The sequence below is a fragment of the Hylobates moloch genome, unplaced genomic scaffold (genome assembly GCF_009828535.3).
Source record: "Hylobates moloch isolate HMO894 unplaced genomic scaffold, HMol_V3 SCAFFOLD_5, whole genome shotgun sequence".
Lineage (NCBI taxonomy): Eukaryota > Metazoa > Chordata > Mammalia > Primates > Hylobatidae > Hylobates > Hylobates moloch.
The window spans coordinates 15,257,443-15,275,106 of record NW_026652280.1 but is presented as its reverse complement, the minus strand read 5'-3'; the positions used below and the strand labels follow the sequence as shown (position 1 = coordinate 15,275,106).

Genomic DNA, 17,664 nt, shown 5'->3' with positions numbered 1-17,664 from the left:
TTGAGCTGGGAGTAAATGTGAGTGATCACTTACCGGGTATGAACACCTTCATTCCTTTTATCAGAGCATTTGTCTAGCAATAAAGAGAATGCTTTTCGTTTTTTTTTAAGTTTAGGGGTACATATGTGGGTTGTTGTATATGTAAAGTCATGTCATGGGGTTATGTGGTATAGATTGTTTTGTCACCCAGGTGTTAAGCCTAGTACCCATTAGTTATTTTGCCTGATCCTCTCCTTCCTCCCACCCTCCACTCTCCAGTAGCCCCTGTGTCTGCTGTTCCCCTCTATGTGTTCTTGTGAAGAGAATGCTTCTCTAGCACGAGTTCAATATGATGTAAGTTCTGCTGCCCATTATTGATAAAACTATTTTTCTTTAAAGAGTATCCAGAGATACCTTTTGGTTTGTCTCTCTTGTATCTTGCTTTTCTCTCTAACTCTGGCTACCCTCACTTCCAGCTGGGAATTTGAACTGGATCTGCTGAGTACTTTATCAGTAGGAAGAAAACTCTCTTTAGAGGCTGAAAATCATTCTGCACAGAAACACATATGCACGTACTCACACACACACACAGATGCCTTCAAGCGAGGATGCCTTAAGTAATTAAAGGTAATGTGTATCAAGCGTTAATTACAAAATTACTGTGCTCTTCTGAATTGTACACAATTATCAGACAAGCAGCACAAATATCATCATGCCACAAGGCTGCATTTCCTACCATGAGCTTTAACAATTTATTTTCAGAAATTCATTTATCCATTAATTATGCATGCATCTCTACACATTCCCTATATGCCTGGATTATTAGGTATATGCCATATCATGAAGGCTGTGAAAGTGATTACAAGAAAGTCAAAGATACCCAGATAGGATCTTTCCTCAGAACCATTTACTTATGCACATTCACTCACATTTGTAAACATAATATTGCAGCAAAAGGCTTGGGTTCCAGTCATTCAGAGTAGCCACATTGCCCAGGAATATATAACTTTATGTACTTTCATTTATAAGTGTTTTTATCGTGGAACATAAGGGACTATTCATGCTGTAAATCAAGATCTTGTAATTTCAGTGATATAAGTCAGACTACTGGAAAGAAAGAAATGTAATTAAAATTAGAAAGGAAAAAAAAAAAAAGAAAACCTTTTATGATTCTTCCAGTCCTACATTTTTTATTATCAGATGCTTTGGCACTGTTTGTTCCAGATGCTAGAAGGATGAGTGACACTGACAGTCTGAAACATTTATTAGTGAATTGATAGATGTTTGAAGTACATCTTCATTGCTGAAGAAAGGATCCTGAATCTGGAATCTCAACCTAAAATAGATACATCTTCCTGGCCTCTACCTAAACTTTCAGGGCTGTTTCACAGTGAACTAAATAATAAATATTTAATAAATGATTGTGTTTGGCATAACTGGATTGAGTGTCCTCAGAGAAAACTATTATTTTAGAATCTAGGAAATACACAACAGCAGAAATGGAAGTAGAAAATACTACATATAATTTAAAAAGACGAGAATATTTGAGGTTTTGAATGGCTCTTGGATACTTGTCATCTGACCTAAAGCTTCTACATAATTATTGTTAGGTATTCATTGCAACAGATTTCACATGTGCAAAACGTCTTTGTAGGTAAATACAAAAAAGTGAAACTCAGTGTTTACTGATACTCCACACCAGTGGCTCTCAAACCGTAGTGTGCATCAGAATCATCTGAAAGCCTTATTTAAGCACCACTAATCTTTGGGTTCTACCTCCACAATTTATGATTCAATAGGTCTGGGATGGCATAGAGAATTTCAATTTTAGGGGGGAGGTTCCAAGATGGCCAAATAGGAACAGCTCTAGTCTACAGCTCCCAGCGTGAGTGACACAGAATACGGGTGATTTCTGCATTTCCAACTGAGGTACCGGGTTCATCTCACTGGGTCTTGTCAGACAGTGGGTGCAGGACAGTGGGTGCAGCCCACAGACTGTGAGCTGAAGCAGGGCTAGGCCTTGCCTCACCCTGGAAGTGCAAGGGGTCGGGGAATTTCCTTTCCTAGCCAAGGGAAGCCGTGACAGACGGCACCTGGAAAATCGGGTCGCTCCAACCCTAATACTGCACTTTTCCAACAGTCTTAGCAAAGGGCACACCAGGAGGTTATATCCCACACCTGGCTCGGAGGGTCCCACACCCACAGAGCCTTGCTCACTGCTAGCACAGCAGTCTGAGTTCGAACTGCAAGGTAGCAGTGAGGCTGGGGGAGGGGTGCCTGCCATTGCTGAGGCTTGAGTAGGTAAACAAAGTGGCCAGGAAGCTCGAACTGGGTGGAGCCCACCGAAGCTCAAGGAGGCCTGCCTGCCTCTGTAGACTCCACCTCTGGGGGCAGGGTATAGCTGAACAAAAGGCAACAGAAACTTCTGCAGATGTAAATGTTCCTATTTGACAGCTTTGAAGAGAGTACTGGTTCTCTCAGCATGGAGTTTGAGATCTGAGAACAGACAGACTGCCTCCTCAAGTGGGTCCCTGATCCCCGAGTAGCCTAACTGGGAGTCACCTCCCAGTAGGGGCCGACTGACACCTCATACGGCTGGGTAACCCTCTGAGATGAAGCTTCCAGAGGAACGACCAGGCAGCAAGCTTTGCCATTCTGCAATATTTGCGGTTCTGCAGCCTCCACAGGTGATACCCAGGAAAACAGGGTCTGGAGTGGACCTCCAGCAAACTCCAACAGACCTGCAGCTGAGGGTCCTGACTATTAGAAGGAAAACTAACAAACAGAAAAGACATCCACACCAAAACCCCATCTGTACGTCACCATCATCAAAGACAAAGGTAGATAAAACCACAAAGATGGGGAGAAACCAGAGCAGAGAAGCTGAAAATTCTAAAAATCAGAGCACCTCTTCTCTCCAAAGGAACGCAGCTCCTTGCCAGCAACAGAACAAAGCTGGGCGGAGAATGACTTTGACGAGTTGAGAGAAGAAGGCTTCAGAAGATTGGTAATAAACTTCTCCAAGCTAAAGGAGGATGTTTGAACCCATCGCAAAGAAGCTAAAAACCTTGAAAAAAGATTGGATGAATGGCTAACTAGAATGAACAGCGTAGAGAAGACCTTAAATGACCTGATGGAGCTGAAAACCATGGCAAGAGAACTATATGACACATACACAAGCTTCAGTAGCCAATTCGATCAACTGGAAGAAAGAGAATCAGTGATTGAAGATCAAGTGAATGAAATGAAGCGAAAAGAGAAGTTTAGAGAAAAAAGAGTAAAAAGAAATAAACAAAGCCTTCAAGAAATATGGGACTATGTGAAAAGACCAAATCTACGTCTGATTGGTGTACCTGAAAGTGACAGGGAGAATGGAACCAAGTTGGAAAACACTCTGCAGGATATTATCCAGGAGAACTTCCCCAACCTAGCAAGGCAGGCCAACATTCAAATTCAGGAAATACAGAGAACAACACAAAGATACTCCTCGAGAAGAGCACCTCCAAGACACATAATTGTCAGATTCACCAAAGTTGAAATGAAGGAAAAAATGCTAAGGGCAGCCAGAGAGAAAGGTCGGGTTACCCACAAAGGGAAGCCCATCAGACTAACAGCAGATCTCTCAGCAGAAACTCTACAAGCCAGAAGAGAGTGGCGGCTAATATTCAACATTCTTAAAGAAAAGAATTTTCAACCCAGAATTTCATATCCAGCCAAACTAAGCTTCATAAGTGAAGGAGAAATAAAATCCTTTATAGACAAGCAAATGCTGAGAGATTTTGTCACCACCAGGCTTGCCTCACAAGAGCTCCTGAAGGAAGCACTAAACATGGAAAGGAACAACCAATACCAGCCACTGCAAAAATATGCCATATTGTAAAGACCATTGATGCTAGGAAGAAACTGCATCAACTAATGAGCAAAATAACCAGCTAACATCATAATGACAGGATCAAATTCACACATAACAATATTAACCTTAAATGTAAATGGGCTAAATGCTTCTATTAAAAGACACAGATTGGCAAATTGGATAAAGAGTCAAGACTCATCAGTGTGCTGTATTCAGGAAACCCCTCTCAGGTGCAGGGACACACATAGGCTCAAAATAAAGGGATGGAGGAAGACCTTCCAAGCAAATGGAAAACAAAAAAAAGCAGGGGTTGCAATCCTAGTCTCGGATGAAAAAGACTTTAAACCAACAAAGATCGGAAGAGACAAAGAAGGCCATTACATAATGGTAAAGGGATCAATTCAACAAGAAGAGCTAACTATCCTAAATATATATGCACCCAATACAGGAGCACCCAGATTCATAAAGGAAGTCCCTAGAGACCTACAAAGAGACTTAGACTCCCACACAATAATAATGGGAGACTTTAACAGCCCACTGTCAACATTAGACAGATCAAGGAGACAGAAAGTTAACAAGGAGATCCAGGAATTGAACTCAGCTCTGCCCCAAGTGGACCTAATAGACATCTACAAAACTCCCCACCCCAAATCAACAGAATACATATTCTTCTCAGCACCACATCACACTTACTCTAAAATTGACCACATAGTTGGAAGTAAAGCACTCCTCAGCAAATGTAAAAGAACAGAAATTATAACAAACTGTCTCTCAGACCACAGTGCAATCATACTAGAACTTACGATTAAGAAACTCACTCAAAACTGCTCAACTACATGGAAACTGAACAACCTGCTCCTGAATGACTATTGGGTACATAACGAAATGAAGGCAGACATAAAGATGTTCTTTCAAACCAAGGAGAACAAAGACACAACATACCAGAATCTCTGGGACACATTTAAAGCAGTGTGTAGAGGGAAATTTATAGCACTAAATGCCCACAAGAGAAAGCAGGAAAGATCTGAAATTGACACCCTAACATCACAATTAAAAGAACTAGAGAAGCAAGAGCAAACATTCAAAAGCTAGCAGAAGGCAAGAAATAACTAAGATCAGAGCAGAACTGAAGGAGATAGAGATGTAAAAAACTCTTCAAAAAATCAATAAATCCAGGAGCTGTTTTTTTGAAAAGATCAACAAAATTGATAGACCACTAGCAAGACTAATAAAGAAGAAAAGAGAGAAGAATCAAATAGAGGCAATAAAAAATGATAACGAGGATATCACCACCGATCACAAAGAAATACAAACTACCATCAGAGAATACTATAAACACCTCTACGCAAATAAACTAGAAATTCTTGAAGCAATGGATAAATTCCTGGACACATACACCCGCCCAAGACTAAACGAGGAAGAAGTTGAATCTCTGAATAGATCAATAACAGGCACTGAAATTTAGGCAATAATTAAGAGCCTACCAAAAAAAGTCCAGGACCAGATGGATTCACAGTCAAATTCTAACAGAGGTACAAAGAGGAGCTGGTACCATTCCTTCTGAAACTATTCCAATCAATAGAAAAAGAGGGAATCCTCCCTAACTCACTTTACGAGGCCACCATCATCCTGATACCAAAGTCTGGCAGAGATACAACAAAAAAAGAGAATTTTAGACAAATATCCCTGATAAACATTGATGCAAAAATCCTCAGTAAAATACTGGCAAACTGAATCCAGCAGCACATCAAAAAGCTTATCCACCATGATCAAGTGGGCTTCATCCCTGGGATACAAGGCTGTTTCAACATACGTAAATCAATAAGCGTAATCCATCACATACACAGAACCAAAGACAAAAACCACATGATTATCTCCATAGATGCAGAAAAGGCCTTCAACAAAATAGAATAGCCCTTCATGCTAAAAACTCTCAATAAACTAGGTATTGATGGGACATATCTCAAAATAATAAGAGCTATCTATGACAAACCCACAGCCAATATCATACTGAATGGGCAAAGCTGGAAGAATTCCCTCTGAAAACTGGCACAAGACAAGGATGCCCTCTCTCACCACTCCTATTCAACGTAACATTGGGAGTTCTGGCAAGGACAATTAGGCAGGAGAAAGAAATAAATGGTATTCAGTTAGGAAAAGAGGAAGTCAAATTGTCCCTGTTTGCAGATGACAGGATTATATATCTAGAAAACCCCATTGTCTCAGCCCAAAATCTCCTTAATCTGATATGCAACTTCAGCAAAGTCTCAGGATACAAAATCAATGTGCAAAAATCACAAGCATTCCTATACACCAATAACAGACAAACAGAGGCCAAATCATGAGTGAACTCCCATTCACAATTGCTATGAAGAGAATAAAATACCTAGGAATCCAACTTACAAGGGATGTGAAGGACCTCTTCAAGGAGAACTACAAACCACTGCTCAACGAAATAAAAGAGGACACAAACAAATGGAAGCACATTCCATGCTCATGGGTAGGAAGAATCAAATTGTGAAAATGGCCATACTGCCCAAAGTAATTTATAGATTCAATGCCATCTCCATCAAGCTACCAGTGATTTTCCTCACAGAATTGGAAAAAACTACTTTAAAGTTCATATGGAACCAAAAAAGAGCCCGCATTGCCAAGACAATCCTAAGCCAAAAGAACAAAGCTGGAGGCATCATGCTACCTGACTTCAAACTATACTACAAGGCTACAGTAACCAAAACAGCATAGTACTTGTACCAAAACAGATATAGACCAATGGAACAGAACAGAGCCCTCAGAAATAATACCATACATCTACAACCATCTGGTCTTTGACAAACCTGACAAAAACAAGAAATGTGGAAAGGATTCCCTATTTAATAAATGGTGTTGGGAAAACTGGCTAGCCATATGTAGAAAGCTAAAACTGGATCTGTTCCTTACACCTTATACAAAAATTAATTCAAGATGGATTAAAGACTTAAATGTCAGACCTAAAACCATAAAAACCCTACAGGAAAACCTAGGCAATACCATTCAGGACATAGGCATGGGCAAGGACTTCATGTCTAAAACACCAAAAGCAATGGCAACAAAAGCCAACACTGACACATGGGATCTAATTAAACTAAAGAGCTTCTGCACAGCAAGAGAAACTACCATCATAGTGAACAGGCAACCTATAGAATGGGAGAAAATTGTTGCAATCTACCCATCTGACAAAGGGCTAATATCCAGAATCTACAAATAACTTAAACAAATTTACAAGAAAAAATCAACCCCATCAAAAAGTGGGCAAAGGATATGAACAGACACTTCTCAAAAGAAGACATTTATGCAGCCAAAAAACACATGGAAAAATGCTCATCATCACTGGCTATCAGAGAAATGCAAATCAAAACCACAGTGAGATACCATCTCACACCAGCTAGAATGGTGATCATTAAAAAGTCAGTAAACAACAGGTGCTGGAGAGGATGTGGAGAAATACGAACACTTTTACACTGTTGGTGGGATTGTAAACTAGTTCAATCATTGTGGAAGACAGTGTGGCGATTCCTCAGGGATCTTGAACTAGAAATACCATTTGACCCAGCCATCCCATTACTGGGTGTATACCCAAAGAATTATAAATCATGCTGCTATAAAGACACATGCACATGTATGTTTATTGAGGCACTATTCACAATAGAAAGACTTGGAACTAACCCAAATATCCATGAATGATAGACTGGATTAAGAAAATGTGGCACCATGGAATACTATGCAGCGACAAAAAAGGATGAGTTCATGTCCTTTGTAGGGACATGGATGAAGCTGGAAACCATCATTCTGAGCAAACTGTCGCAAGGACAGAAAACCAAACACTGCATGTTCTCACTCATAGGTGGGAATTGAACAATGAGAACACTTGGACAGAGAGTGAGGTACACCACACACCAGGGCCTGTTGTGGGGTGGGGGGAGGGATAGCATTAGGAGATATACCTAATGTAAATGATGAGTTAATGGGTGCAGCACACCAACATGACACATGTATACATATGTAACAACCCTGCACATTTTGCACATGTACCCTAGAACTTAAAGTATAATTTAAAAAAAAAGAAAAAAGAGAATTTCAAGTTTAATGAGGTTATTGATTGATATGGTTTGGCTATGTCCCCACCCAAGTCTCATCTTAAATTATAGTTCCTATAATCCTAATGTGTCATGGGAGGGACCTGGTGGAAGGTAATTGAATCATGGGGGCAGATTTCCCCATGCTGTTCTCATGATAGTAAGTTCTCACAAGATCTGATGGTTAAATAAGTGGCTTCTCCCTTCTCTGGCTCTCATTCTTCTCCTTCCTGACACCATATGAAGAAGGACTTGTTTGCTTCCCCTTTTGCCATGATTATGAGTTTCCTGAGGCCTCCCCAGCCAAGCTAAACTGTGAGTCATTTAAAGCTCTTTCGTTTATAAATTACCGAGTCCCAGGTATGTCTTTATTAGCAGTGCAAGAATGGACTAATACACTAGTGATGCTGATGCTGCTGTTCAGAGACTACACTGGGAAAATCACTGCTCTCCAACATATGCTCCATCACATGATGGTAAAATCTCTCTTACTTATGCTAGTCCCATAGTTGGTGTTCAACAAGCAGATAATAAATGAATAGTACTGCTGAAAGCCATCAAAACGCTTGAGAATTTTTATTACATATAATTTTAAATGAGCCACCCTAGAGTAGGAAATCATCTGTACTTTGGTTACAAAAACAGTTCACAAGCTCACATGGTTCCATTAAAGTAAAATATTGTTTTTTACCTTATTAACCAAATGTATTACTACTAGATTTTTTATTATGTTTTCAGCATTTCTATAAATTTTGCTACATTTAATTTTTGCTCTCCATTTAAAGTTTTATTTCAGAGCTTCTGCTTTTCCCATTCCAATAGGGGGTTGGGCATTGAGATTTTTTGCAGAAACGTCTCATGTCAATATTCTTATTACTGTACAGTACAGTGGCATTAAGTAGATTCACATTGTTGTCCAACCATCATTGTCATTCATCCCCAGAATGTTCTCATCTTCTCAAACCGAAACTCTAAATCCATTCAACAACTCACCATTTCTTCTCCCTGGCAACCACCATTCTACTTTCTGATTTTATGAGTTTGATTATACTAGCCACCTGCTAGAAGTTGGACCATACAGTATTTGTTCTTTTGTGACTGGCTTATTTCACTTTATGTAATGTCTTCAAGTTTCACCCATAGTGTAGCATGTGCCAAAATTTCTTTTCTTTTTAAGGCTGAGTAATATTCCGTTGTGTATATATAGGCCACATTTTGTTTATTCATTCATCCATCAGTGGACATCTGGGCTATTTCTACCTTTGCTTATTACGAATAGTGCTTCTTTGAACATTGACGTACAAATTGTGTTTCACCATATTGTCTTCCACAGTGGTTACATTATTTTGCATTTATTTTATTTTTTAACTTGATTTTTCTCTTTCCCTCTTAGCTATAATTGCCATTTAAGACTGTATCTCTGTGACTACTTCTGATAACAGGATCAAAGAAGCTACAGTAAAATTTATTGACTAAATAAGTAAATAAAACATATAATGTGTAAAATCTAATGTATCTGATTGTATGTTTTTTAATTTCCTTAAGATTTTGTAAAGTTTATTTAATATTTCTGAAATTTATTTGTTGTTGAAGAGGCATCAAATATGAGACCAGTTAGATCTATGTTCTCCAAAACAAGCTTGCTTTTTGTTTCATTTTTATACTTAATGCTTGTAGGGTTTTGTTGTTATGCTTTTAATTTAAAAAGTTGTCAAGACCAAGTCATGAGAGGGATTTCGTTTTACTAATTTTGTCTCAAATACAATTTTATCTTTTGCTGAATTAGTCCATTTTTAAATTCAGGTGGTTTCCAGTTATGGCTTTGATTACTCCTGCATCTAGTTATTCTGTTTTAGTTTAGGAAGAACATTTAGAAACATGAGATTCAATATATCATATCTCATTTTATATACACTCCCTTCTTCCTTATTCTATTCAACCTAATATGCTTTGATGCTGCAATTTGGGAAAACTTTGAGGGTTTGTCACATATGTTTGTGTTAAACAATTTGTATTGAAAGAGTACTGGTTGACTTATGAAATGATTTCTTTAAATACTGCTTTAAAGTCTCTCACTAAAGTCAATGATTTTGGGATTTCATGGAAAATGGTGACATGCAATACTCTAAGAATTGGCCCTTCCACTGTAAGAATTGGCCCTTCCACTGAAGCAATCAATAAGGTAGCATAAATGACAGAATCGAGTTTTTTTTTACCTCTGTATTCTAATCAAATACTTATAGTAACCAGGAAAGCACTTAATAAAGAGGCTGCAGAACTATAATAGGCCAGGCATGGTGGCTCATGCCTGTAATCCTGGCACTTTGGGAGGCCAAGGCAGGCAGATCACTTGAAGTCAGGAGTTCAAGACCAGCCTGGTCAACATGGCAAAATGCCATCTCTACTAAAAATACAAAAATTAGTCAGGCGTGGTGGTGGGTGCCTGTAGTCCCAGCTACTCAGGAGGCTGAGGCAGAAAAATAGCTTGAACATGGAAGGCAGAAGCTGCAGTGAGCCAAGATCTCACCATTGCACTCCAGCCTGGGTGACAGAGCAAGACTCCATCCCCCAAAAACAAAAACTATAATAAAGGAATGTTGTGGCAGTGTCACTCACCTGCCTACCATTGCCCATTTTCCTCCAGTTTGTCATTGACTACAGGATTATCAGTCCATATTTGTGATGCAGCTTGCTGGTGCCAGGGTAATGCAATACAAACCTTTTTGTAAAAAAAAAAAAAAGATGTGAATTTTGATCTGTTTCTTGCTTCCCTGAGGGGCCAGCCCAGAGGCTTCCCTTTCCTTCAGCCCAACCTTCACTCCTACAAGCCTGAGTAGCTTTCTAGGGGGCATATGTCAGCAGCAGTTAAAAACAAAATCTCTGTAGGCAAGGAATTGCAGAACAACAGGAAAAGGGAAAAAAAGAAAGGCTGCTGAGGAGTATTCTTGGGGCAGTAATAGCTTTGAAGGGCTACCAAGTGCAATGTATATGCCTAAGGTCTAATGCATGCACAGAAAGGACCTGAGAAGCCTTAGACTAACATATTTAGCTACTCTTTGGACCACACACAAGCAGATGAAGGCTATGGGAGCTTTCAGGCAACCTAGGTAAGTACTGAAGGCATGTCCCAGTTCAATGGCAACTTTCAGAGAATAGGGTAGTTCACTGTTCCTTTTATTTTTGGCACCAGATATTTAAGAAAGTCTCTGTCAAGTCACAGGCTGGCTACTGATATGACAGAAGACAGATTTTAGTGACCACACATGATAAGAAATACAGAATTTGCAAAAATAATTTGGAAAAGTCACTTTATGAAGTGCCAGTGCAGCTCTCAACAAACAGCAGCAGCAAACCATGGGGAGGAAGAAGGATCTGCTTTCCAGATATATTAAAAATGACCAGTCTTCAATAAAAACATAAGATATTCAAAGAAACAGGAAAATATGGCCTGTTAACAGGAAATAAAATGACAGAAGTTGTCTCTGAAGAAGCCCAGACATTGGACTGACTACACAAAGACTAAATCCATTATCTTAAAATGCTCAAAGAATGATGAGAACCATGGACAACAAACTAAAGGAAATAAGAAGATTGGTATACAAACAAATAGGGACTATCAATACACAGGTAAAGTTGTATAAAGGAACCAAATAGAAATTCTGGAGCTAAAAAGTGCAGTACCTAAAAAGAAAACAAATACAATAGAAGGCTTCAGCAATGGTGCAGAGCAGGCAAAAGAAAGAAGAGACTCAAAGAAGGGACAATCCAGTCAGTTGAGCCAAAATTAAAAATTAATGCAAATAATGAAAAGAGCTTAAGGGACCCGAGGATACCAACAGGTATACCAACATACACACTAACAGAGTCCCATAAGGAGAAGAGAGAGAAAAGATCAGGAAGACTTGAAGGAAGAATGTCCCCAAACTTCCCTAATTTGAAGAAAGACGTGTCTACACATCTAAGAAGTTCACCAAATGCTTGTAGGATAAGCCCAAAGAGATCCAAACCAGTACTCATTATACTCAAACTTTCAAAAGAAAAAGAAAAGGAGAGAATCTGAAAAGCAACAAGAAAGAACGGACTCATCATATACAATGGATCCTTCATAAGACTAACAGCTAATTTTGTAACAGGAAATATGGTGGCCAGAAGATGGTACATTGTGGGGGGGTGGGTGTCATATTTAAAGGGCTGAAAGAATAACACTGCTAAGGCCTGTATCAGGAAAAATCATACTTAAAAACTGAAGGAGAAATTAAGACATTCCTAGATAAACAAATTTGAAGGGGTTTGTTATAAGAAGACTTGTCTTATCAGAAATGTCCAAAGAAGTTCTTCAAGCTTGTAGTTCTCAAACTACAAGGCAGTAAATCAAAGCTCTACAAAGAAAAACATAGGCCGGGCCGGGCGCGGTGGCTCACCCTTGTAATCCCAGCACTTTGGGAGGCCGAGGCGGGTGGATCACGAGGTCAGGAGATCGAGACCACGGTGAAACCCCGTCTCTACCAAAAATACAAAAAAATTAGCCGGGCGTGGTGGCGGGCGCCTGTAGTGCCAGCTACTCCGAGAGGCTGAGGCAGGAGAATGGCGTGAACCCGGGAGGCGGAGCTTGCAGTGAGCCGAGATTGCGCCACTGCACTCCAGCCTGGGCGACAGAGCGAGACTCCGTCTCAAAAAAAAAAAAAAAGAAAAACATAGGCCGGTAAAAAAGCCAGCATTACTAAATTTTTGACTTTTAACTCTTCTTTGTGTTTATAATATGATATAAAAGAAAAATGCATAAAACAATAATTGTAAATTTATGTAAATGAACTTGCAATCTTTAAAGATGCAATTTGTGACAATAACAGCAACATAAAATGTGAAAGTGTAGCTGCATAAGGACAGAGTTTTTCTTATGTTATTGAAGCTAAATTAGTTTCAATTCAAATTCAGTTTTTACAAATGTATGTGATTGATTATAATCCCCAGGGTAGCCACTAAGGAAATAATTAATTAATATATGAGAAGTGAATACAACTAGTACATGCACGTATTATGTAGAAAATATTTACATAATACAAAAGAAGCCAGGAAATGAGGAACAAAGATCTAAGACATACAGAAAACAACATAATGGCAGAAACAAGTAAGTCCTTCTTTATCAGTATGTACATTAACTTTATTGTAAAAAATGTTCCTCTCTATGTAAATTTTATCCATTTTTGGGTATCCAGATAAAGTCTTACCTCCTTCTTTAATTTTTTCAAACATTAGATAAAATTTTTCTTACATATAGGAAGAAAAAAGGTTTGAAGATTACTTTGGTTATTTCATTAAAGAAAACTAAACCTCAATTTCCTCAATATTATATAGAAAATCTAATGAGAACCATTATTTAAAAAGTCATACTTTTTGCACATTTCCTTTCTGTACTACATAATTATTTTACATCTGTTTTTCTTTTTCCATAAGCATGGATTTATTTTTATAGGAATATAATTACTCATCCAGAACCTTTAGTATAGCAATATTATAATACTTAAGAATCGAACTTAGAAATCTGAAAGACTTTTAAGTTCTGGCTCTGACACCTGTTATAAATTTTGAAGATGAAAAAAGTTCATCTCAATTAGCCTTAAATTCTTCATTTATAAAATGGCAATAATATTACTTATCTCATGCGTTTCTAGTGATAATTCAAAGATACAATAATAAATGTAAAGTACTTAATAGTTACAAATAACAAATGGTTTATGTTATTAGTACCATATTCACCTTAGTTAAATATTTCTTGCTCTTGATTGAAGGATTATTTATATTTTAGTAATCTATATTAGTTTTTACGCAGTATCTGGAATATTTGTAATGGATTTTGTGTATCTGTTTTTTTTTTTTTTTTTAAATCTGTATGTAGATACATCACCGATCTTGTACTGCCAGGTCTGTCAGCTTGACGTCTCCAAAACAGACATCATGATTTCTCTTATTTCCCAACATTTACTTTCCCATTCAATTCACTTAGTTTCTCAAAAATAAAATCAATCCTTCATTCCTGCCTTTTTCTCACACCCTACATTCAATCCTCAGCTGATACTGTGTTTTATTCAAAAAACATACTCCAGAACCTATGACTGTTCCTATCTTGACCAAAGGTGCCTCCTGTTGCAGCACTCATACTGTGGGCCAGGAGGAAAAAGCAGGAAGAAATACAGACTTCTGTATTGAGATCACTTATCTTGGGATCTACAAAGAAAAACATTAGAGGCCTAATCTAAGGGAGGTAACACCAGATAGGATATGGGAGCACAGTTTCACCATTTACTCACAGAACACAATTGAGGAAATTAGTTGCCTATCTTGTCTCTGTTGACTCCTTCATTCTATTTCCTTGTTCAATTTTCCCTTCATTCCACTCTCCTACCTTCCTATTACCTCTATTTACTTTTCATTTACTCTGCCTGTAGGTCATCTTTTAGTATATTACTTGAACTTTTATAACAACAGAAATTACCTAAATCACACAATTTTACATTTTTCCAATTGTTCAGGTCCTACATTCAAAAGACCAAAGGAGGCTGGGCACGGTGGCTCGCGCCTATAATCCCAGCACTTTGGGAGGCCAAGGTGGGTGGATCACGAAGTCAAGAGATCGAGACCATCCTGGCCAACATGGTGAAACCCCATCTCTACCAAAAATACAAAAAAGTAGCTGGGCATGGTGGCGGCCGCCTGTAGTCCCAGCCTCTGGAGGCCGAGGCAGAAGAATGGGGTGAACCCGGGAGGCAGAGCTAGCAGTGAGCCGGGATCGCGCCACTGCACTCCAGCCTGGGTGACAGAGCAAGACACTGTCTCAAAAAAAAAAAAGACCAAATGACCACACTCTGCTGTATTGGTTTGAGAAGCCTGTATTTAGTAGCTGAACAGCTTCCTTTATATTTATTTCTTCCAAAAAAATTCTTTAAACTTAGGGAAAATAAGAAAGACCTCTCAGTGGGCAGTAGACTGTCAAACATAGACTCCTCTACTGGCACTTTTTTTTTTTTATTGGGGTAAGATATGACACAGGTATGAAAAGTAACTATTGCCAAAGTGAACTAATGAATATATTAATATTTATAAGGTGATCATTAAAGCATTAACTTTAATTTGAATGATAATGCTATGGGCAGACTTGACACTGTATTCATTTCCATATACAGACTTGATCCCTGTAAAAAACATTACCCATACTCACTCCCTCTTCAACTGAGCATGATGAACAAAGGCCTTTCCTAATCATGCTGGAACATGATCTTGAATTGATTGTGCTGTGGGAAGACAGTCTTGCTTTTATATATTACCATTGTTTGCCTAATACCCAGGACATAAAAAAGAGAATTAGAGAAATATACACCGCACTTTGACTATAACATGCTTGTTGAAAATCCTCATCTCCGAAAATGTTTCAAATAATGAAGAAAATTGAGGCTTTTATGATATAAGGCAATTCATTTTAGAAATACATGACAGAAGTGCTAAAATAACTGAAGTGTTATTTAATTATTGGTAGACTGATATTATGTATCACTATAATAGCTGTTGCATGTAGCATAGTTATTTTAAATTACTGGTAGTATAAACACATTTTTATGGGCACATAAAAAAGCAAATTCCTTGTACCAGGCTTTATGAAAACTAGTATTACTCTATCCTTATATAGTTTTGAACTGCATTGGAAAACAATTGTATGTGTTTATTCAGAGTAATATTTCTGTTTTTTTCATTGGATTTGATTATAAACTCTTTCATGGCCAGTTGTTTTGATAAGAATACTGTGTAGCTAAGATCCAAGCATACTGTTTTTAATACATATTATTCACCATTAAAATCAAGAAGATGATTTCTAACTTGTTTGTAGTTGTGAACATTAAGTATTTTCACATATATAAAGTGTCTAACAGTGCTTGAACACAGAAGTTGCTAACAAATATCACTCATTGTTATCATTGTTACTATTACTACTAGTATATTCTGTGTTAATATTTTATGCTTTGACTTGAAACCTTTTTCTCTTTATTTAGAATGAGCTACATTTCATTTCAGGCTACTTTAAGGCAGAGACCATCTATTTTGTATTTTATCTGGTACCTAGGACAATGCTGAGCACATTGAAAGTGTTCAATTTAATTTAGATCATCAGACATTCATAACATATTAGATTTGGTCATCGTGTGTTTAAAACAAAGCCTAAGCTTCATTAGGGAGCCCCAGGCTGCACAATGGTTTCCTCTCTTGTTTTGCCAATGCGATCCCTTGGTTAAAGTAAAAAAGCATGGATTAAGCCATTTCTGTGGTTATTTTGTAACATCCTGATCCTCCTTCCAGCTTCACCTTATGCACTTCACAGAGTCTGCAGCCCCAGTGCTGTATTACAGAACTTTGCTTTCTGTGCTCCTCTTCCGAGGCTAGAATAAATTTCTAGAGTGATTGTCACACTTTCTAAGTTAAGTTGAGTTTCATTGCATCTCAGCAACTGTAATAACAGCAAAATGGCAGAAAGGATTTCTTCTCCACGAGTTCTTGTCCTTCAGAGTCTAGGAAGGCACTAGGCCATGGAGTCAGGTATTGCAAGAGTACTAATCTGGACCATATGAATGTTGTATAGTGAGGGCATTGCAATAATGGTGATAATAATGTCTATTAATTATTAATATTTCCCAGGCATTTTGAGATACATTATGCATATTGTCTAGTTCATTCTCATAATTACTCCTTGTAAGATGGATATTATTATACTATTATGTCCATCTTACAGATGTTGAAATTCAATTCAGAAAGGTTAAATCACATTCCCAAAGTCATATGGCTACTTAAAAGGCAAAGTTGAGATTTATAGCACAAGAAGTTTGAATTTCAAAGTTTATTTTTTTCCACTCTGCTATGCCACACATTTATTTTAGGTTATTTAATACTTTTGTACGTTTTTATGTCTTTAATTTTATAACCTCAGTTGCATTCCTAATCACACACTTGGCGATTGACTTAAACTTCACTTTATCTTGAAATTCAGAAGAATAAGTTGTAATCTTTTTTCCTTTCCTCTATGTATGTACATATGTATGTATGTATCTACCTACTTATCTAATCTACCATCTGTCTATAATTTCTTTATGTTGTCTTACAAAAATGAATACCCATCATTTCTCATACTAAGTCTTCTGCTTCTGCTTTTGCCTATGCCACCTTGCCAGCTTTTGGACCTTATTTTCTAAGAATAAAAGCCATTCTAGTTTCCTACATAAATGTACATTTCCGTCATGTTAACAACGGACATATCTAATTCTTCCATGCTGAGTAAGAGGATGTGAAAGACAACACTTGAGTGCTGTCCTCAATTATAACCTTGGTTTGATTACTCTCTTAAAATTCAATTGTATTGAATTTTATAGTTTGAAAAATTCAAATCTCTACTGAATTTTACAGATTGAAAATCCTCACCTTATTTGATCCACACCTCATTTCAGACTTTCTACAATCATCTCCAGCTAAGTGTCTTAAATTCAGTTCATGCTTATTTTTTCTCCTATGGCCTAAAATGGCTAAAATCACTTTTCCCAGTGATCAGAAACCTTTGAATCACCTTGTTCTTTTTTTCTTCGTAGATAACACTATTTTATTTTCCACCAAATAATTTTAATTCTGAAATGTCTCTTTGTCTCTCACTTTCCATGATTATTTTCTGTTTTGAGGCAAGGT

The 17,664-nt window shown here is 37.7% G+C and overlaps 1 long non-coding RNA gene across 1 annotated transcript in view; it reads left to right on the top strand.

Annotated features, from left to right (window-relative positions):
• LOC116468055 (uncharacterized) overlaps positions 1–1,132 on the top strand; it is a 315,466-nt gene extending 314,334 nt beyond the window's left edge. The window contains exons 9-10 of the long non-coding RNA XR_004247976.2: positions 259–333; positions 456–1,132. This is a non-coding gene — a long non-coding RNA (uncharacterized LOC116468055). The remainder of the gene's footprint in view (positions 1–258; positions 334–455) is intronic.
• Positions 1,133–17,664: the final 16,532 nt, after the last annotated feature.